Source organism: Cupressus sempervirens, chromosome 4 (assembly GCF_028749045.1).
Source record: "Cupressus sempervirens isolate cs-2001-9-10 chromosome 4, ASM2874904v1, whole genome shotgun sequence".
Lineage (NCBI taxonomy): Eukaryota > Viridiplantae > Streptophyta > Pinopsida > Cupressales > Cupressaceae > Cupressus > Cupressus sempervirens.
In genome coordinates this window covers 99,081,244-99,106,542 of record NC_143121.1, presented here as the reverse complement: position 1 = coordinate 99,106,542, position 25,299 = coordinate 99,081,244, and positions in this window count along the sequence as shown.

Sequence of the window (25,299 nt, the reverse complement as noted above, 5' to 3'; positions counted from 1 at the left end):
CATTTGGTTTGTTTGAATGCATTAAGAGGGGTCATCGGCTAACCTATGTCCCATCTTGATGCATTTCATGACAACATATGTCCCTAGGGGCTTTAGGGCCCCTAGAGATCGATTTGGTTGGTTCCAATGCATTAAAAAGGGTAATAGGTTAACCTATAACCCCTGTCGACACATTTCATGAAAACGCATGTCCCTAGGGGCCCTAGGGCCCATAAGGATGCATTTGGCTGGTTTAAATGCATTGAGAGGTTACATAGGTTAACCTATGATCCTTCTCGATGCATTTAATGACAACATATGTCCCCAATGCATTCCATGACAACATATGTGGTTGGTTCAAATGCTTCTAGAGGGGTGATAATTTAACATATGACCCCTCTCGATGCATTTAATGACAACATATATCTCTAGGGGCTCTAGGACACATGAGGATCAATTTGTTTGGTTTGAATGCATTGAAAGGGAACATAGGTTAACCTATGACCACTCTTGATGCATTTCATGACAACATATGTAGCTAGGGGCCCTAGAGCCCCTAGGGATGTCTTTGTTGGTTAAAATGTGTCAAAAGGGGTCATAGTTTAATGTATGACCCCTCTCCATGCATTTCATGACAACTTATGTTTGTAGTGGCCCTAGGGCCCCTAGGGACCCATTGGGAATGCATCGAAAGGGGTCATGAAATGTGTGGATAGGGGTTATAGGTTAACCTATGACCCCTTTCAATGTAGTTCATGACAAGATCATATTTAATAATAATAATATAATATTGTAATAATATATTACTATATTATATAATAGTAATAATCATATATATTGCTAGATATCACATTGAATAATAATAATAACCACACACACATATATATATATATAATAATCATATAATATTACTATATATGTTTAATTATAATATTATTTATCATACATATTACTATATCATATTTAGTTATAATAATAATTATATATATAACTATATTATATTTAATAATAATAATAATCATACATATTACTATATATAATAATAATATAATATTACTCTATATAATAATAATAATCATATATAATAATAGTTATTAATAATAATCATAATTATATGTAATAATAATAATGCCCACACTTCCCAAATTTTTGTTTCCCTGTAATATGGGTCATTTCCTCTAAAATTTCCTATGTGGGTAGTTTCCCTCCAAATTTTTGTGAATTGGAAAATTGGGACTTTTTGGTTACCCAATTTCATATCAGCTATTTTATCTGTAATCGAATACTCAATTTGAAATTAGGTACCCAATTAGGCTTGGTCTTTACCAAACCTATTTGGTCAACTCAAAAAATGTATTCAAGAAGGGTTTCATTGACATTCAGACATCGAGTAGCCATTTGACAATATTATTTTCATCAAAATTCAATGAAGTGAAAAGGGTTTTTTTATTAACACTCTCAAGATTCCATCGATATAATTGCTATCAAATTTTGAGTTTGATAATTATTTATTAGATAATTTTCAATGCAGATGATTATAAAGTGTTGATTGACATACTGATTGAAAAATAGCTATAACTTTCAAATGGTATAACATTTTTGAAATCCAAAAGTTGCGTCACATTCTATGCTTTGTCTAGTATAAGGAAAAATAAAATAATTTGATAATGTTTTCAATTAATGAAGGTGGTCATGAAACACATTAAGAGGAGTCATAGGTTAATGTATGACCCCTCTTGATGGATTTAGTGACAATGTATGTCCCTAGGGGTCTTAGGGCATCTAGGGACGCATTTGGTTGGTTCAAATATGGTGAGAGAGGACATAGGTTAACCTATGACCCCTCTTGATGAATTTCATGGCAACATATGTTTGGTTGGTTCTAATGTGTTAAAAGGGGCATAGGTTAACCTATGATCCCTTTCAATGTAGTCGGAGCAGCCAAATGTGTTCCTATGGCCCTAAGGACCGATTTGGTTGGTTCCAATGCATCCAAAGGACCTATGACCCCTCTTGATGTATGTCATGACAACATATGTCCCTAGGGGCCCTAGGGCCCCTAGAGATGCATTTGGTTGGTTTAAATGTGTCAAAAGGGGGCATAGGTTGACCTATGACCTCTCTCGACACATTTCACAATAACATATATCACTAGAGCCCCTAGGGCCCCTATGGATGTATTTGGGGCGTTCCAATACATCAAAAGGGGTCATAGGTCAACCTATGACCCCTCTCAACATATTTCATGACAATAATTTGGTTGGTTCCAATGCATCGAAAGCGGTCATAGGTTAACCTATGACCCTTCTCAAGCCATTCCATGACAACCTATGTCCCTAGGGGCACTAGGTCCCTATTGACATATTTAGTTGGTTTGAATACATTGAAAGGGGTCATAGGTTAACCTATGATCCCTCTTGATGCATTTCATGAGAACATGTGTCTCTAGGGGCACTAGGGCCCCTAGGGAAACATTTGGTTTGTTCTCATGCATTGAAAGGGGTCATAGATTAACCTATGACCCCTCTCAACCCATTTATGACAACATATGTCCCTAGGGGCCCTAGGGCCCTTACTACCATATGTGGTTAGTTGAAATGTATCCAAAGGGGGCATAGGTTAAACTATGACCCATCTCGACACATTTCATGACAACATATGTCTTAGGCCCATAGGGACACATTTGGTTCAAATGTGTTGAAAGGAGTCATAGGTTAACCTATGATCCCTCTCAATACATCTCATGACAATATATGTCCCTAGTGGCCCTAAGGACCCTAGGGATGCATGTAGATTGTTTGAATGGGTTGAAAGTGGTCATAGGTTAACCTATGACCCCTCTCGACACATTTGATGAAAACATAGGTTGCTAGGGGACCTAGTACCCCTTGGGATGCATTTAGTTTGTTTGAATGTGTCGAAGGGGTCAAATCTTAACCTATGACCTTGCTCGATGCATTTCATGACTATGTATGTCCCTAGAGGCACTAGGGCCCTTAGTGACCCATTTGGTTGATTTTAATATATCGAGAAGGGCCATAGGTTAATGTATGACCCCTCTCAACACATTTCATGACAACCTATGCGCCTAGGTGCCCTAGGGCCCCTAGGGATGAATTTGGTTGGTTCAAATGCATCAAAAACCTATGACTCCTCTCTATGTATTTCATGGAAATGTATGTCCCTAGGGGCCCTAGGAACCCTAGGGACACATATGGTTGGTTTGAATGCATCAAGAACCTATGAACCCTCTTGATGCATTTCATGACAATAGATGTCCCTAGGGGCCCTAGGGCCCCTAAGGACTGATTTGGTTTGTTCCAATGGATTGAAAGGGTTCATAGATTAACCTATGACCCCTCTTGATGCATTTCATGACAACATATGTCCCTAGGGGCCATGGGGCCAATAGGGATCCATCTGGTTGGTTTGAATGCATTGAGTGGGGTCATAGGTTAACCTGTGACCCCTCTTGACGTATTTCATGATAACATATGTTTCTAGGGGCCCTAGGGTCCCTAGGGACCCATTTGGTTGGTTTAAATGTGTCAAGAGGGGTCATAGGTTAACCTATGATCCCTCTCGACACATTTCATGACAACATATTGGTTGGTTCCAATACATTGAAATGGGTCATAGGTTAACCTATGACCCCTCTTGACATGAAAACCTATGTCCCTAGGGGCCCTAGGGCCCCTAGAGATGCATTTGGTTGGTTCAAATGCATTGAAAGTAGTCATAGTTTAACTTGTAACCCTTCTTGATGCATTGGAAGATCAACATGTGTCCCTAGGGACCAATTTGGTTGGTTCCAATGTGTCGAATGGGGTGATAGGTTAAATTATGACCCCTCTTGATGCATTTCATGAAAACATATTTCAGGGTCCATAGGGACTAATTTGGTTAGTTCCAATGTATTAAAAGGGGTCATAGGTTAACCTATGGGCCCTCTCGATGCATTTCATGAAAATGTATGTCCCTAGGGGCCATATAGGCCCTAAGGACCCATTTGGTTGGTTTGAATGCATTAAGAGTAGTCATAGGTTAACCTATGATCCCTTTTGACACATTTCATGACAACATATGTCCCTAGTGGTTGTAGGGTCCATAAGGATGTATTTGGTTGGTTCAAATGTGTCAAAAGGGGTCATATGTTAACCTATGACCCATCTAGATGCATTTCATCATAACATATGTCCCTAGGGGCCCTAAGACCCCTAGGGATTGATTTGGTTGGTTCTAATGTGTCTAAAGGATCATAGGTTAACTTGTGACCTCTATCGACACATTTCATGATAATATGTCTCTAGGGGCTCTAAGGCTCCTAGGGATGCATTTGGTGGTTCAAATGCATCGAAAGGGGTCATAGTTTAACCTATGACACCTCTCGATGCATTTCATGACAAATTATGTTCCCTAGGGACCCATTGGGAATGCATAAAAAAGAGTCGCTAGGGGCTCTAAGGACATATATTATCATGAAATACGTCAAAAGTGGTCATAAGTTAACCTATGACTCCTTTCAATGCATTTCATGACAATATTATATTTAATAATAATATAATACTCTATATTTCAATATAATATATAATATTAATAATCATATTTATTACTAGATATTATATTTAATATTAAAAATAATCATATATATTAATATATATAATAATATTCATAAGAATCATACATATTACTATATATTATAATAATTATATAATATTACTATATATAATAATAGTTATAATCATATATAATAATAATCGTTAATAATAATAATCATAATCATATGTAATAATAATAATTCCCAGACTTCCCACATTTTCATTTCCCTCTAATATGGGTCGTTTCCCTCCAAAATTTCTAATGTGGGTGGTTTCCCTCAAAAAAATTTGGAATTGGAAAATGGGGACTTTTTGGGTACCTGATTTGAAATCGGGTATCTAATTTGTAATCAGATACTTTATTTGAAATTGGGTAACTTATTAGGCTTGGTTTTTAGTAAACCTATTTTGTCAACTCAAAAAACATGTTTGAGAAGGGTTTCACTAACATTCAGACTTTGAGTAGCCATTTAACAATATTATTTTCATTGAAATTCAATGAAACGAAAAGGGGTTTTGTATAACACTCTCAAGATTCCATCGATATAATTGTTGTCAAATTCTAAGTTCGATAAGTATTTATTTGTTAATTTTTAATGAAGATGATTATAAAGTGTTCATTGACATACTAATTGAAAAATAGCTATAACTTTCAAATAGTATAACATTTTTGAAATCCAAAAGTTGCATCACATTCTATTCTTCGCCTAGTATAAGGAAATTTGTTTTGGTAAATTTTTCAATTAGTCAAGGTGGTAAGACATGGGAATTTTTTTATTTTCAAAAAGATATAGTAGAAAATTCATATTTAATTATTTATTTGGAATAAAAATACCAAAAAATATGTGTCACATCTGAGCATGACTCTACTTTTTATATCTATAATTATATTTAAAAATATTATCATTTGATTTAGATTATGCTGGTCAGACATACACCTACTTTTTATTTTTGCCTTGAAATTTTCATAGTACTACATTAAAATCAAAACTTTTGACCAATCAAATATATTTTTCTCTAGATAAGGCCTAGTAGTTTAGAAACTACATTCAATTTTCTATAATTTATTTTCTTACAAATTTTTGATATAAAGTGCAGAACCACTTTAAAATTATGTGACAAGTTGACATAACCCTAATTTGCTAGTTTTTCACTGCCACTTAAGGCTATAGTTTGGTTGACCATGATCTTGCACATACCATTCAAAACTTTCTTACAATGGTGGAGACACACATTCACTAAGTATCACAAAGGCATGCCCAACAAAGAGAAGACTGACATCTTCATTAATATGCTCTTCAAACTGATGAATTACTGGCTCCAACTCCAAGTGCCCAAAGATTTCAAAATGACCTTAGAAAATGCTACTAAGGTAGAAGAGACCTTAATAAATAATGACATCATTAAACTATCAAAAGATGGTAAGATCTTTTCAAACTACTCCACATAGACTCATAATTCCTCTTATCAGGCCACTGATAAACAAAAGTGATGGTGGAGAAACAAAAATAAGAACACTGTTAATGATGGGATTGTCAAAGCTAACCATGTTAAAACTCAAACCCAAACCCGTGTAAGCCAATCATATCCCATTGTCAACAACACCAACTCAAATGTACCCTAGAAAGACAATGCCCAACCATGCTATCGACATAATGCAAAAACTCCCTTGACATTCAACCAACAAGTCACGTACAACCAAGCTCCTCCTCCTTGCAGCTATCAATCTTTTGACATACCCAAGGAGTATAGTCCTATCAAGGTGTCTTACAAAAGTGCTTTGAAAACCCTCCTAGCTCATGAGCTCACTATCTTTCTTGAGACCAAACCTTATGAGCCCCAAGTCAAACTAAAATGGTGGAATAACAAGCACATTTATGAGTACCATCAAAACAAGGGGCATTTAAAAAACAATTATTTTTCCCTTAATGGGGAAATCCAAAATTAATCAATGATGGGGTCATCAAAGTAAACAATCTTAGCAGTAATGAAGACCATATAGCCTTCAAGAAACCCTTCATGAGTCATGAAAAGGGTGAATCCTACAAAGCCAATTAGAACACATCCCCTTAGACTAAGGTTAATTATGTGCATCATTATGACAATACCATCAACATGATTTTTGGCTTTGATGATATTGTAAATGTCATCATAGTTAAAGATAATAAATAAATAAAAATCCTCAAATGTTGTTAGCTGAGGCCAAGCCTCTAAAGTTATCCTACTAGGACCTGTGATGAATCCCAATTGTGCAATTGCAAGTTCCTCCTTTTCCAAGTGCAACCTGGTCAACTAATTACTTAAGACTCTGACCAATATCTCCATTTTTTAAGTATTGCAAATCTCCTTGGAGAATAAAGAGATACTCATCACAGCCTTAGTACAAAATGAATTGGATGTGAGAAGATTTGAGAATATGATTAGCAATCTACTTGCCCCTCGCTGCATGTCCTTTTCAGCCCAAGATGACATGTCGATTATCCAGCCAAAAAACTTTCCTGTGCATATTGAAGTCTTTATCCATAGAAATAGAGTTAAGAGAGAATTGGTTGATGGTGGAGAAGGTCTCAATATTTGCACACTCAATCTAATAAAATACCTACGGTATAGAGAGGATTTTGTTGACCCAAGAAAGAAAATTACCATCAAATCTTATGATGACGAGGAAAGATCCTCCAAAGGCATAGTTATTTTGTAATCAGAGTAGGAAAAGTTGTGAAAGAGACTATTTGTTAGGTCTTAGACCTACAATTAACTTATAACATCCTGTTGGGAAGATTGTGGATGCATGACATGCAGGTCATTCCCTCCATCTATCACCAATGTCTTAAATTTCCTTACATGGGTCAAGAGGTGACCATACTTGGAGACCAACACTTTTCCCAATATTGTAATTCCCTCATCCCTCATAATAGGGAAGAAACTGACACACCAATAGATGACATTAGCCAGCCCACATTTATAGACACTTCATGATTTACCGACCAAAATGACAACCACTCATCAATGTCAAGTAAGGGTAAAGAGAAAGTGGGTAGTTTGGGTTCTTCCATTTCTTCACTATCATCATACAAAGACCCTAAATAGTCACACTAAAAAGAAATGGATAGATTGATGAAAGAATTTGATAGAAAGTGTAAATTTCATCACAAAGGTGCAGGCAAGTACTTAGTCTCCCTATTTGATCCCTCACTTTCTCTGAGATCTTATGGAAAACCTTCATCCACCAAGCCTTATCACGCACATTTTATCAAACCAAGTGGCACACCTCCAAACTTAGTGAAAGAAATCAATCAAAAAAACACTAACATCTCCCCCCACCTACATAATTTTTTTTTGACCTAATGAAAAAGATGAGATACATCAAAGATGGCTCTTTAGGGAAAAGGATAGGCATCATTGAACCTCTCGTGGCACAATTTGTAAGGAAACTCAGGTGCGGAAATAGCTTCCTACACTAATATCATAAGGAAAGTATGATGCAAATCCTATTAAAAATCTTCTTCACTTACAGATTCAATATCATGTAAACAACAATATTGCAGCCAACCATGCATATAGAAAATAGATCGAGAAAGGAACACACAACACAAGGATTTTTCGATGGGGAAAAACCTTTTGATAAAACAACCCCACGCCTTTAGAACTTGCATAATGTATTATCTTAAACATAAGGTTACAATACACTTGCAATTCAAGTTCAACATCGACAATAGAAGAATCCAGTAGCTACTTGCAGTACCAACAATACACCTTTTTTTGCATCGCATCTCTTCACAACCTAAAAATTCTTATAACATGTGCTTCACTTTAGGGCTACTCCCAAAGGTAAATCGTATTAGGATTTTACCATTCTCCCAGAAAATAGGAACCCCACTATTGTATAGTACTCCAATTTATTAGTTGCCACATGTCTTCACCTATCATTTAATCTTCCTAACATAGCTCTTACGTGACATAGGAATCTGTCATAGCCTTTTTAGTCATGATCTCCTTACACACAATTCAAGATGTCGACACATCAACATTATTTGCAAGATATACATTTTAAAAAACAAATAATAAGAATGGGAATTATAAAAGGTTGAGACACCTTATTCCTAACATTCTCCCACTTGTTGAACACCTTGTAAGAGAAATAGGAACATAACAGGAACTAACCACTATAGGTTGAAAGGCCCATAGACTCCGAACACCATCTGAACTTCTCAGTGCCCACTAGTTTCATTAATGCATCTGGAACATTCTTCACAGTATCTACATTCTCCAAATTTACCTTTCCATCTTCCACCATATCTCTCACAAAGTGATATTGCACATCAATGTGCTTCGTTCTGGCATGGAAAGTTGGATTCTTCACAAGGAAAATAGCACTCTGATTGTCACACCAATTAGTAATCTATTTTGCATCAACACCAACATTAGAACACAATCTCTTAAGCCAAATGGCTTCCTTACAAGCATGAGTAGCAGCCATGTACTCAGCTTCTATAGTAGACAAATCAACCACTAGTTGTCGCTTGCTCATCCAACTGATGGCACCACCAAACATAGTGAACACATAAGCACTGGTGGATCTCCTACGGTCAATATCACCTGCCCAATCTGAATCCACAAACCCATGAATACAAATTGAATTTGAAGATCCAAAAGAGTTACCATGATAACATATGGAGTAATATGATGTACCCCTCAAATATCTGAATACTTGCTTAACTACATCTCAATGTATCCATCCAGGATTAGCCATAAATTGACTCAGGACTCCTAGTGCTTGAGCAATGTTTGGTCTAGTATAGACCATAGCATACATAAGACTACCAACTGCACTAGCATAAGGTATTCTACTCATGTCCTCCATCTCACTAGGATATTTTGGACAATCATCTACAGATAACTTTTTTCCCATAGGAATAGGAACATATAGTGGTCTACAATCTTCCATGCTAAACCTGTCCAACACAGACTTCACATACTTACTTTGACTTAACCAAAGTTTTCTATTAAACCTGTCTCTACTGATTTCCATACCTAAGATGTACCTGGCTTCCCCAAGATCTTTCATCTCAAATTGTGGTGAAAACTGAGATTTAAAACTAGAAATCATACCCTTACCCTTCCCAAACAGAAACATATCATCAACATATAATGCAACAATAAGAAGGTGATCATTTTCAATTCTAAAATAAACACAATGATCTGATTTCAATCTTCCAAATCCAATTGACAACACAAAGGCATCAAACTTAAGGTACCACATCCTAGGAGATTGCTTCAAACCATATAGGGATTTCTTTAATATCCAAACTAAGGATTCTTTACCTTTAACAATGTAGTGCTTAGGTTGTGACATATAAATCTCTTCCTCCAAATCACCATGAAGGAAAGCTATCTTCACATCCATCTGTTCTATCTCTAAATCATATGATGCAGCAAGAGATAACATAAATCTAATGGATAAGAACTTTGCAATAGGAGATAATATCTCACCATAATCTATTCCCTCTACCTGTGAATACCCCTTTGCAACCAATCTAGCTTTGTACCTTTCAATACTACCATCTACACAGAATTTCTTCTAGAACACCCATTTACAGCCAATAGATTTTCTCTCTTTAGCCAAAGGTACAAGGTCCCATGTTTTTTTTTCTCTAATGAATCCATCTCATCATCCATAGCCTCAATCTAGGAACCTTCATCTTCCATGCCCAAAGCCTCTTTCACAAATCTAGGCTCATCAGTGTTAGTAATCAAAGTAAATGCACAACTGGAATCTGACATAGAATAACCAAACCTTTCTAGTTGCTTTCTTTCTCTTATGGATCTCCTCAAGGGATGAGGTTGAGGTTGTTCTTCCTCTTCTTCTAAACTATTAGAGCTGGTAGAGCTTTCCTAATCATTAGACCCAACATGGTCTCTCTATTTAGTCTTCTCAGGGGTAGGAGGCAACTGAACAAAATCTTTTTCCTTTTCTTTTTCATCTAGTTGCAGCACAATAGGAGAAGATGTTAGCTCTCTAAAAATAACATTTCTAGTATACAACACCTTACTAGTCATAGGATCCCAAAGCTTGTATCCTTTTACACCAACACTGTACTCGATGAAAATACATATAACAGCTTTATTTTCCAACTTAGATCTTTTCTCCTTTGGAACATGTGCATAAGCTTCACAACCAAAAACATGAAGATGTCTAATTGAAGGCTTCTTACTAGACCACACCTCCATGGGTGTCTTACCAACAAGGGTTGATGTAGGAGATCTGTTAACCAGATAGAAAGCAGTGGCCATAGCTTCGGCCCAAAACCTTTGTTCTAAACCAGCTCCACTAAGCATACTCCTAGCCTTCTCTATCAGTGTCCTGTTCATTCTCTCTGCAACTCCATTTTATTGTGGGGTATACAGAGTTGTCTTATGCCTCTCAATACCTTGTTCTTTATAGAACTATTCAAACTCTACTGAGAAAAACTCACCACCATTCTTAGTTCTCACACACTTAATCTTCTTACTAGTTTGATTCTCTACAAGGGCTTTAAATTCCTTGAATCGACTAAATACTTGTGTCTTACTTTTAAGGAAATAAATCCATGTCCTTCTACTATAATCATCTATGAAATATAAAAAAATAATAGACTTGGAGATTGAAGGAACTTTTATAGGACCAAATACATCAGAATGAATAAGATCCAAGACATCAGAAGATTTGTGAGAACTAGAGTAAAATTGAACACGATTTTCTTTATCATATACATAGTGTTCACAAAAGTCAAACTTGAGATTGCAATCATTTAACCCCTCAATGGCATTTTTATTTTTTAGGGTTCTGAGACCCTTCTCACCAATGTGATCAAATCTCAAATGCAACAAAATTGTCTTTTTTGCAAGAAGCTTTCCTTCCAAAGTGTTTGCACCCTTAGGTACACTTGTTGGACTACCATCAGAACCATTAACCACAGTCTTCATTATTGCTTGTTTAGATGGTGGGGATGAAGTGATAGCTGCTCTCTTCTTTGAAACATAAGAACTATTACACTGAGAAATGTGTGCATCAAGTTGAAACAAAGTACCTCTCCTAGTACCCTTACCAAGCACCAGAGCTCCTCTCATCATCTTACATCCATCTTTAGAAAAAAAAACTTACACACCTACATCATTCACCATACTTACAGATAATAGGTTTCATGCCAAACCTAGAATGTGCATAACTCCATTGATTCCCTTTACTTGTCCATCAAGAAATTTGATAGTGACCCTTCTGCATCCAACTATCTTTAGGTGAGAATCATCACCCAAATACACCTTTCCACCATCGAACTCTGCATATCTTGAGAACCAATTTCGATGAGAGGTCATGTGAAAGGATGCACCCGAGTCAACCAACCACACATCATTAGATGCATGGGTTGCCAAAGCTACGATGAATGTAGCGCCATCTTCTTGAGATTTTCCAGAACTAGAATCTGAGGCTTTCTTCTTCTTCTTAGGCTCTTTACAGTCTTTATGGAAGTGCCTAGTCTTATCATAGTTCCAACATTTTTCCTTGGACTTATTGGAAGTCTTTGACTTCCCATGGGATTTGGATCTACCCTTATTGTCAGACTTATTGTCATTTTTCTTCCCTCTTTTCGTGGATCTCCCATGAATAGCAAGGGCTTCTTTTTCCGAAATAGAAGCCTGTCTCTGCATCTCCTCTAATAGCAGCGAAGACACCACATCATCCATTTTGAAGGTGAATAATGTGCTTCCAAGAGCCATCACAAGATGGTCCCATGAATCTGATAAAGAACACAAAAGTGTGTAGCAACGATCCTCCTCCTTTAACTTGACACTAGCTGATGTCAACTATGTAGCCAGTAGATTAAATGCATTTAAATGATCTGTTAAGGATCCACCTTCCTCCATTCGTAGAGAATACAACTTATTCCTTAGGAACAACTTCTTCACCAAAGATTTGGCCTGATACACGGCCCCAAGTCTCTCCCACAAACTATATGCAGTTTTCTCATCTAGAACATTCAGAAGGACTACATCGGTTAAATAGAGTCTTATGAGACCCTTAGCTTTATGGTCTTTGATATCCCAATCTACTTGAGCTATAGTTTCTGGTCTTGTAGCACTTGTAGTCACTTCCCATAGGTCACGATCTTCCAACATGTCTTCCATCTGAGTTTCCACAACTCGAAATTAGTGCCATTAAATTTCTCCACCTCCATTCTTCCTTATGATGAACTCGCCATTTCAATCTGCAAATAAAATTCAGGATTCTCTGCACAAGACTCCCACTCAACTTGAGATTAGCTCAAAAAACCCTACCCAAAAACTAGGATCAAAAGTTGATCAAGCTCTGATACCACTTGTAAGGAAACTCAGGTGCGGAAATAGCTTCCTACACTAATCTCATAAGGAAAGTATGATGCAAATCCTATTAAAAATCTTCTTCACTTACAAATTCAATATCATGTAAACAAAAATATTGCAGCCAACCATGCATATAGAAAATAGACAGAGAAAGGAACACACAACACAAGGATTTGCTAGTGGGGAAAAACCTTTCGGTAAAGCAACCCCACCCCTTCAGAACCTACACAATGTATTATCTTCAACACAAGGTTACAATACACTTGCAATACAAGTTCAACATCGAGAACAGAAGACTCTAGTAGCTACTTGCAGTACCGAAAATACAACTTTTTTGCATCGCAGACATTTCTTCACAACCCTAAAAATGCTTATAACATGAGATTCACTTTAGGGCTACTCCCAATGGTAAACTGTATTAGGGTTTTACCATTCTCCCAGAAAATAGGAACCCCACTATTGTGGTAGAGTGTACAGTACTCCAATTTATTAGTTGCCACACGTCTTCACCTATCATTTAATCTTCCTAACATAGCTCTTATGTGTCATAGGAATCCCTCATAGCCATTTTAGCCATGATCTCCTTACACACAATTCAAGATGTCGATACATCAACATTATTTGCAAGAAATACATTTTACAAAACAAATAATAAGAATAGGAATTATACAAGGTTGAGACACCTTATTCCTAACACAATTTAGGTCCAACAAGTTCAAAATAAGGGTAGGGTATGGTGAACAAGACAAGACACAAACCTTTTCTGAAGCTCATCCTAAGAATAGTGATTCCTCTTCTTCCACCTTGGCGTGGGTACTTAAACAAAAGGATGGTTATAGCCAAAAAAAAATTGACATCATAAATGTGAACCTATCCCTCTTAGGTTCACATCTCGTGAAAGAACTATCCATAAATACCTCTAATAATGAAGATGGTGATGATTCCACTAAATGGAAATTTGAATCATTATTCAAGGAGTCTCTTCATGATAAAGAGTGTGATGTTGTCCACATACCTGCATCTAATGGTTTGGCTACACAAGAAATAACCTCTAGTCTAGGACCCACTTCACCAAGAATTAGAGTACAATAGAGTAGCTTAGAAGATGATGAACATGTTGAACGATTTAAATTTCAAACTATATTCATTGACTTCTTTCAAATAAAGTTGAAGATGACTACTACAACCCTCTCACAAGCTCTAGTTTTCCTGATACTGTAGAAGAAGCCCATGACATAGATCTAATAGATAAAATGTGTGAGCCATCCAATGAAATAATGTCTTTAAAAACTATTGAACCCTTTCCAAATTATGAATCACTCCCCCTAGTACATCATGAACTCATTAACTAGGATACAATCGAGCCTCACCACACCCCTCATTTTGATACTAACCATGAAGTCATCATCTACCTTAACATGGTTGAACCATCTCATCAACAAAGAATAAAAGTAACACATATAGATAATTTTGGTCTCAATTACCTTAGTCACATTAAAATATGTCAAGCGTTCCACAACCCCAATGACCACTACCAAGTTGTGGTTGATCTCAAGAAAAAAATAGAAACAAATAGAAGTGATGCATCCCAAGGTGAAAACCCAACTATGGCACCCACAGATGGGGTAATTGATACCTTACCTAAAGACTCTAAGGAAAGGTCTTCTCTCTTAATTGAACCAAAAGAAGTAATCAACATTAGTGCAGAGAAATAACCAAGGTTCATTTATTTGGCATAGTCCTTAAGCATAGAAGAAAGAAAGGAATTCATTCACTTCTTTGAAGAAAGATGGGTAAATTTTACATGGTCTTACGTAGACATGCCCGGCTTAGACCCGACTTTAATCCTCCATCATTTGGACATTTCTCTAGAGGTCAAGCCAGTAAAACAAAATCTTAGAAAGAGGCATCCCCATATAGCTCTATTAGTCAAAGAAGAGTTAGAAAATTTGATCGGCACTAATTTCATTCGGCCCTTGGTGTATGCATCTTAGATACTCAACATTGTTCCCATATAAAAAGAAGAATGGTAGCATATGCATTTGCATTGATTTTTAGGATTTAAACAAAGCATGTCTCAAAGATGATTATCCTCTTTCCAACATTGACACCATTGTAGATCTGATAGCAGGTCATTCTATGTTTTCACTCATGGATGGGTTTTCAGGGTATAATCTGATTAGTATAGCACTAGAAGATCAAGAGAAAATAACTTCTACTTGTGCGTGAGGCATGTTTTGTTGGAATGTGATGCCCTTTAGGCTAAAGAATACTAGGGCTGCCTATCAATGGGCCATGACCACTATATTTCATAATATGATGCATATCTTTATGGAAGATTATGTGGATGACATTCTCACCAAATACCAAAGTAGAAAAGAACATCTCCCCATATTGGCCAAGATATTCACCCACCTACAAGCATTCAAAGTTAGGCTCAATCCCAAGAAATGCACTTTTGGCATCAAATCAAGCAAGCTTCTGGGACACATTGTCTCAACCAAAGGAATATAAATTAACCTCAAAAAGGTACAAGCCATAGTTAGTATGCAACCTCCAAAGGACTTGAGTTAGTTATTCTCCCTTCAAGGCAAGCTTCAATCAGTTTGTCAGTTCATTTCTCAATTGGTGAAAAAATGCATATCTTTCACATACTTGCTTCACAAAGATTTAAATTTTAAGTGGGATGATTAGTGTCAGAAGGCTTTCAACCTACTTAAAACCTACTTGATGAATCCACTGATGTTGGTACCTCCTATATCACACAAACCTCTATTATTATACATTTCTTTAACAAATAAATCAATTGGATCCCTCCTAGCCCAAAAAAATGACGAAGCAAAAGAACGAGCCATCTATTACAATAGTCATACCTTGGTCAACTATGAGCTCGATTACTCTTTTATTGAAAAATATTGTTTAGCCATAGTGTTTGCTTCCCAAAAGCTCCTAACACACAAGCTCAAGCTCATATCCAAAATTTATCCCCTCACATATCTTCTTAGCAAAATAGCATTAATAGGTAGATTGACCAAATGGGTGATGCTCCTAATTGAATTTGACATTGATTATGTTGATAGGAAGGTGATAAAATGATAGGACTTTGCCAATTAGTTGGAAAATGCACCTATAGAGAGTTCCAATCCTATCCTAGCTGACTTCCTTGATATGCACATTCTTTAGAGATAGATAGTAACATGGAAATTATATGTTGATGCTTTGTACACACACCATGGATCAGGCACTGGTATTTTGTTCATCATGCTACTTGGTGTTACCATCCCTAAATCTTACAAAATGATTTTCCCCTACACCAATAGCATGGTGGAATATGAAGCTTTGGTCTTAGGTCTCAAGCTAGCTTTAGAATGGAAATTACCAGCACTAGATGTTTATGGAGACTCCCACTTCGTCATCAATCAGATCACCGACACTTACTAGAATGAAGAATGAAAAATTATTGCCTTATAAACATATGCTTGACACTCAAGGCATGTTTTGTTCAAATTATTTTTGAACAAATTTCTAGAGAGAAGAATAGAGTAACAAATTCTATGGCCACCTTGGCCTCCTTACTCTAGCTCCTAGAGTAGCATGATAGGTATGAGTTCTTAGCAGAAGAAGTGGTTCAACCTGTGTTTACTCAACCCAATTCCCTTATCATTTGCACTTAGATGCTCTCAATTCCCTTTGGTATAACCCCACCATCACCTACGTCTATGATAATACCATTCTATTTGACCTTTCATGTAAAAAAAAGAGAAATTTCATTCGACAAACCTCACGCTACACTTTTGTGGTTGATACATTATATAGGAAGGGTCTTGACAGTACTCTATTTAGATGTCTTGAAAAGGACGAGTCTAGTGTCACTCTGCAAGAAGTCCATGTAGGGATTTGTGGGTCACACTCTAGTGGGTTCACACTAGTGAAGAAGATTTTTAAATGGGCTACTTTTGGCCAACCATAGAAAAGGATTTTATTGACTATGTCAAAACTTGCAAAAAATGTCAAATTCATGGTAACCTTGTCCATGCACTAGCCCAAGAGCTAAACCTTTTGGCCACACCATGACTTGTTTATTAGTGGGGCTTTGATTTGATTGGTGCCATCCATCCACCATCCTCTAGTGAACATAAATGGATTATCAAAGCCACCGAATACTTCACCAAGTGGGTCAAAATGACATCACTTGCTAACTCTACGAGAAAACAAATCTCTTCCTTCATTCTAAACCATATCATTTGTCGATTTAGCATCTCACATGCCATTTTCATAGATAGTGCTTTGTACTTTAAAAATCAAATAATTGATGAATTATGTGAAAAAATTCACATTAAACACCACTCCTCATCAATTTATTATCCTCAAGGAAATTGCCAAGCAGAGGCCACCAACAAAACCATTATCAACATCGTCAAAAGAGCCATCAATGATATTGGTCAAGATTGGCATTTCTAGCTGAACCCTATCCTCTAGGCCTACAGTATGAGTCTTAGAACACCTATAGGCATGACACCCTTTTCCATGGTTTATGGTTGTAAAGCTATTCTTCCTTTAGAGGTTGAGATCCCATCCTTAAGAGTTAACCTTTGAGATGTCCTATCGGATGAGGATTATAGAGTGGCCCATCTAGAGCAGCTAGAGTTGTTAAAAGAACATCAATGTGCAACACATGAACACCTTAAAGTGTATTAAAATAAGATATCAATACATTACATCAAAAATTTCAAACCTCATACTTTTCAGATTGGTGACCTAGTGCTCCAAGAGAACCCTAAGAACCAGGCGGCTAGGGAAAAGAAAGGAAAATGGGAGGCCAAGTAGATTGGTCATTACACTATCACTTAGTCCTTTGGGATTACTACTTATAGACTTTCAAATTGTGATGGCATAGACCTAGTAGAACCCATCAATAGTTTCCATCTCAAATGGTTTTATGTCTAGATCTTTGAGAAACACATCAAAAATACCCAAAAAAAAAAACTCAAAAGCTCAATTCAGAAAAAGAAAAAGCTATTTTGGTACAAAAGAAGTGAGAATGTCACCTTTGGTTTGAAAAGGGGTGAGAGACAACACCTTTGGACTTCCCTAAACAACACAAGTCCTTCAATGCTGAAAAATAGTCAAGACAACCCTCAAGCAACTACCTTTAGAAAATTTTTGCTTGTTTGAGGCTCATCTAGCATAATCAAGTTAATTTAAAACATACCCAATTGAGAAACACTTGTGGGCTATAGTTCTATGGTCCTTAGACATCAAATACAGTTCACAATAGTAGAGATAGGCAATATGATAGTGATAAAGGGGAAGACAACAAACAAAGGGCAACATGGAGTTAGATTATGTATTGAGATACCATAGACATGAATTACAAGAAAATCAATGCACATCTCAACTATCCACCTTGACCAAGGATCATTGATGTTTATTTTAGTCTACATTTGACCTATTTTATGTCCCACACTCCTTCCATTTCTCTTGTATAGTTATCCACACCCATTTTTCTAACTTTTGGCCTATTTTTGTCTCCTTGCCTCTATAGGTGCCTCACACGGTCCTAGTTACCCCTCGTATTCCAACAAATCTCACACACATCCTCATTCCATTCCCCATAATCCTAGAATCATCTAAAAATATCCAAAAATCCAAAAATTGCCAAAACTTATCATAAAAATTCAAAAATCCAAAAATTATCAAAAAAACTCAAAAATCATCTAAAAATATGAAAAAAAATACAAAAATTACCAAAAATTATTAAAACATCCAAAAATTGTCTAAAATTACCAAAAAATTTGAAAACTAGCCAAAAATATTCAAAAAGGGATCATAATTACCTAATGTAGTTGTGAATGCTCAAAAAATTAACAACACCCCAAAATTCTTGTCAATAATTTGCTTACTTTAGCTCAAATGGGGTATATTGCATATGAAGTGCCTCAATGATATTAAGAAGTAGTGTAGTTATGTCCTAAAACATCTCACTAGGCTCTAGAAAATATGGCACAATGCAAATAGTGCAAGAGGCATTGCTAGAGTCCTCTTTCCCCCCTCTTGTCAAGAACAAAAAATTCCAACAGATCATTAGTCTTATTTATGTCCAGTGGTGATGATTGGTCCAAACCCCTTCAATAAATATATCAATGCTATCCTGAAAGCCCAGATATCTATTAGACTCTTCCATCCTCACCTAACTAGGGGCATATAATAAGTAAGTGTTCGTGTGAGAGTTTGGCTTCCCCTCAAGTGCCTTATTAGTGCCAAGCTTCTTTTTAGGCCCAAAGTGCCTTTTCAGGCCCCTTAGGCACCTTTAAAGTCCCTAAAGCACCTTTTCCAAGCCCCATGTGTCCTTTTTGAACCCCTAAAATGCCATTTAAGACCCAAATGCCTTTTTTAGGCCCCTCTAGCACATTTTCATGCCCAAAATGCTTTTTCTTAAGGCCCATTTTTGCTGTTTGTACAACCTAGTTGTACATTTTGGGTCCCCGACATGCCTTTTTGGGTTAAAGCACATTTTTCAAGGCCCAAATGTCCTTTTTTGGACCCCAACATGCCTTTTTGGGTCAAAGTACCTTTTTCAAGGCCCTATTTCACCTTATTGATGTTGAAATATAAGAGAAGTAACTCGGGAAGGGGGGTGAATCAACTACTACTAAAACATATCCTAGATCCCTTAGTTAATAAAATTTAGACTGATAAAACTTATTATTGCTAATGCTCGATAAGCAAATGGAGATTATTGTAACTCGGTACTCAATTATTTTAGATGTTATCAGTAATTACTTAACCTTAGTTTGTATGAATGAGAGAATATAAATAAATACACGAGACACCAGAATTTAATGTGGAAACCTAATATTGGAAAAAACCACCAATGTCACTAGTTATTATATTTCACTCTTTTGAAGTGAGCCCTATTAGGAGCCAACCCAATTAAAGGTTACAAAACATAGTGTTAGGTGTGAGCTTGTTAGAGGCTTTAATCACCTTGTTAGGAGTTACCTTGTAAGAGGTCTTAAAATAATTAAATGGAATTACCACCTTGTTAAAGGTGTAAGAATTTTTCTTAGGGAAATATTCTCCCAAGATCAAGAGGCTCAACACAAGCACAAGAAATAAACCAAAGTATGATCAATATAAATGAGAATGCTCTCTGTAATGTATAATAGCTGCTAGGAGTGCCTATATACAAAGGCCTCTTAGGAAGCACCTAGAATGTCACTAGAAACAATAAGGAGATAAGTTAAGAATTGACAACTAAGCACACACCTTATCCAACATTCTAGATGAGTGGATAAGAATGAGAATGTTGTAGACACCATGTGCATAAAAGAGGTGCGAATTCTAGTGTTGTCAACATGACAACTCACAAGAGTACGCATACTCCTAGGTGACTAAATAAATAATAATAAAATATGTATTAGCCTAAGTAAACTTAAGTAATGTGTAAATACTTATTTACACCAACAACCCCCCTTAAGTGCAACTTAGGGGAATGCACTTAAGCTTATTAATGCGTGATGGGTCCTAGCTATGAGGCCATGTTAGGTACCCATGTTAAAAAGAAATGTTATACATACAATGATGCAATGGAATCTCTCACAAAGAGGAGAAAGAGGGAAAACATCATGGGAAAAACCCTCCTCCAAAAAGAGAGATATGTACAATAAAGAAGATGAGAGAGAAAAAGACATTAGAAGATGAAAAATACCTCCCAAAAGAGAGAAGAGAGAAGTCAAGGGACTCCTCTTTCTACAACATCCCATACCCCCAAGAGATCTCACAAATGAGTGTACTTGACCTCGGTGAAGGGTTTGGTGAAGATATTTGTGACTTGCTCTATTATAGGATAGTACTATAATGCAATGATCTACTCTTCTATTAGCTCTTTGATGTAGTTCATATGAACCTTGATGTTCTTTGTTCATTGATGCTGAACTGGATGCTTAGATATCTCTATAGCACTTTGATTGTCACAATGAATAATTGTAGGCTTAGGTAGATCAAATCCAAACTCCTCTAGGATATGTTGTAACCAAAGAGCCTCTATAGCTGCATTGACAGTGCCTCAATATTTAGCCTCTATGGAAGAAAGTGCAACATTATTCTACTTCTTACTCTGCCAAAAAATGAGGCTGTAATCAAGGTGAAAAATGTACCCTAAAGTAGGCTTGCAAGAATCAATGTCCCCTGAATAATCTGAGTCTGTTTATCCAACCAACTGAAGTCCTATACCTACTAGACAATGAATCCCATATGTATGTGTATCATGTATGTAGTGAAAAATGTGCTTGGTGGCCTTCCAATGAATCTCATGTGGTTCTTGCATGAAGCAAGAAACTATGCCAACTACAAAAGCAATATTAGGGCAAGTATGTGTCAAGTAGATAAGGTTGTCGACTAATTGTCTATAAAAGGTAGCATCAACAAGTAGAGTATTATGCTTGGCCTCTAGCTTGACACCTAAAAGAAAGGGAGTAGAATTAGGCTTGCAGTCACTCATGTGAAATCTATAAAGAAAGTCAAGAGCATACTTGGGTTGTGAAAGTGTGACCCTTGCTAAAGACTATGTAATCTAATTACTAAGGAAGTATTGTAGCAAACCCAAATCTATCATAGAAAATCTATCCTATAGAGAGGTCTTGACATTGGCTATGATGAATGAAGTTCTTGCTGTAATGATCAAGTCATCTACATAAAGCACGAGTATCAAATGTGCATCATCCCTTTGAAGAATGTAGACATTCAAATCAAAATGACACCTAGTGAATCTAACTGAGAGGAGGATGGAATCCATCTTGGCATACCAAGCTTGAGGACCCTACTTAAGACCATAGATATACTTCTTCAATCTATAAACCATAGTAGGATCTTGTACAAACCCTTGTGGTTGCTCCCTATATATCTCCTTGTGAAGATCACCATTGAAAAAGGCACTCTTAACATCCACCTAGTGTACAACCCAACCATGAGCTACAACAATAGCTAGTGTTAGGTGAATGGAGTTCATCTTGGTGACTAGTGCAAAAGTCTCTACAAAGTGAATAATTGGAACCTATAAGAAAATTTTGGCTACTAGTCTAGCTTTATGCTCATCAACATTTCCATTCGCTACAAATTTGGTTCAATAGATCTGCTTGCATCAAAATGTCTTTCTTCCCTTAGGAAGGAGAACCAAATATCAAGTGTTTTTTTTGATCAAGGAGTTATATTCTTCCTTTATAGCCTTTTCCCATTATATAATACCTAATGCTTCCTTAAATGACTATGGATCTGAAGCAATGGCTATATAAGCATGTGGAAATGAATTGTGTTGTCACCTAGTCCTCCGAGTGTCTAAAAGATTACCCACCAATGAGCCTACTGAATCAAGGATCTGCTATGCCCAATGAGGTTTAGTGGAAGAAGAAGGAATGTCCTCAACTATTTTTGAACCTTGAAAAAGTGGTGGCCTACAAGTTAAATTTGAAGGAATCTCATCTTTTGAGTCACTGTCTATAAAGGAGGAAGAAGGAGGAGTTGAAGAAGCCAAACTAGGACAATTTTCTTCAAAATGAACACTCCTCTCATAATAGATTTTGTGAGCCTTTTGATCCATTAGTTTTTATGCCTTGAGATGGTTAGGATATCCAACAAAGATGCATGGTTTTCTTTGAGGTTCTAAGGTCTTTCTCTTTTGTGGAGGTATCCTTGCCCATGCTGAACACCCAAAAACTTTGAAGTATTTAACACTTGGTTTTTTGCCACACCACCCCTCGAAAGGTGTAATTCCATCTAAGACCTTATAAAAACTTCTATTTTGGATGTAGTTGGTACAACACATGGCTTCTACCCAAAACACTTGATCAAGAGACTTATTCTGAAGCATGCAAGTTGTCATTTCCTTAAGGCTTCTATTCTTCCCTTTAGTAACACCATTCTACTATGGCATGTATGCAACTGAATGTTGAAGATCAATACCCTCATGAGTGCAAAATTCTATAAGTCTAGAGTTGACATATTCTCTGTCATTATTTGTTCATAGAATTTTGATGGCTTTTCCTAATTGTTTCTGAGCTTGAGCTTTGAAGATGATGAACTTGTCAAATACTTCACTCTTATGAGTTAGGAAAAAAACCCAAATGTACAAAGAAAAGTCATCAATAAAGGTTAGAACATAGTCGACCTTCCCAAAAGATGGTACTGGAAAAGAACCAACTACATCAATATGCACCAATTCAAGAATTGTAGTTGCCTTCCAATATTTCCCCTTATCATATTTCTCTTTGGGATGCTTTCCTACTTCACAACCTAGACATGCACCCTCTGAAAAATTGAGTTGAGGTAGACCTATTACCATTTCATTGCTGCTAAGTTGCTAAAGGTAGCAATAGTTAAGATGTTCAAATCTCTAATGCCATACTTTACTTTGTGTGTTTGAGAGTCAACAAGGAAAGAGAAGTGGACTTAGGCAAAAAATGTGAGAAAGAATAAAGTGTTGTCTCATGATTTTCCTTTCTAACTGCCACCATTGAATCATCTTATAGATTCTTCACCACAACTATATTAGGGAGGAACTCTACTTTGTTGCCACATCCATAGTGAGTAATCTAATAGATGGAGAGAAGGTAGGTGCTAAGATTAGGAACATGTAGAACATCTTTGAAGATGCTATTTTCCAACCCAACAATGGATTTCCCTTGAATTTCCACTTGAGTATCATTGCCCACCTAGATGTAAGGTACATTTGACGGTTTCATGGAGGAAATTTTTTCCCTTGAAGAACCCATATGATGTGTTGCTCCTGAATCAAGAACCCATTCCTCATCATTGTTTGTACTTGCAACAAAAGATTGGCCCTTGCCTTTTGATGTGGATGAAGAACCCTTATCCTTGTATGCATTTGGCACATCAATTTTGTGTTTCCTCATTAAGTTGACCAATTCATCAATCTTCTTGTCCTTGCACTCATGTTCATCATGACCATTCTTCTTACAATAAGAACAAGTTTCCTTCTCTTTCTTTTTGGAATTGTTCCAATTTTGATTATTTTTCAAAGAAGACTTCCCTTGTTGTGAAGAAGACTGTTGAGTGGAAGAAGATTGATTTGATGAAGATTTTTTTTTTAAGGAGCATTGATGTGTGTCATCTTATGGCTTAGCATTTCCTTGCTTCTATTTCTTTTTAGAGTTTCTACTACTCGAATTCCCTTTATTTGATACCAAGGCTTTGGTCTTGGAGGATTGGAAATTCCCATACTCACAAGATTATCATGTTCTAAGACATTAATTTTTTAATTTTTTTGAAATGAAGGCTTAATGTAGGCACTACCCATCATTAGTTTGTGAGTGTTGAAAATAGAAACAAAAGGAGCATATTTAGGTGGAAGATGAGTTGTGATATTCTTGATCATCTTACCATCGTTGATGGGTTCGCCACAATCCTTAAGTTGTGCCCTATAGTTGTCTACTTGGGTAAGATAGTCCTTAATGTGTATAAAGACCTAGGATCCAACTTGAGAAGTTTATCCTCAATAGTGTAAGCCATGTCTTCATCTACTATCCCATACAAAGATTCAAGTTTAGCCCAAACCTCTATTGGAGTAGTGAGCTTTTTAATATGATACTTGACAGGATCTGAGATATGTTTCAACAAGGTACCTTGGGCCATCTCTTGTTTAGATTCTCATTCTTCTTTCCTAGCTTCATCAGCATCAACTAGAGGTTTCTTTGCTGCACCAATAACATAATGCAACAAACTTTTTTCTACCAATGGTTCCTTAATGTTATCTTTCCAAGTAGCATAATTATGTGGAGTTAACATTGAAAAAGAACCCATAATGCAAGAGAACAAGATCAAGGAGACACAGTACATAGTACACACAAACCCCCTTTCACTCAATCATAAAATCTTGCCCCCCCTCCCCTCCCCCCACCAAATGAATGATTTGGCACTTTATAAGTAGTGCATTTACAATGGGCCACTTGTCAGAAAGGAAAAAGTGGGCTTCTAATTTTTCTAATTACAACTTCTATAGAGAGTACAAATTTGGAACTTTACGAAGATACAACAATAATGAAGCAATATAATGCAAAACAAGACCTGTTTCTAAAAGTGGTATTTTTGTCCACATAAGACTATAATCTGACTACAAATCTGGAATGTAGATGAAAAAACATGCACTACAAAAAATAATGGAACCTAAAAAGGAGTCCAGATGAGTTTGTACCGTGCATTTGAAGTTGAAAAATGTAGGATTAGACAAGTATAGTCACCAAAAGATCCTATTCCTAACAAATCCATTCACCAAAATCAAAAATCACCTACACAAATAAAACATTTAGAAATGCTACCCAAAATATTAAAAAATTGCACCTGATTTGGA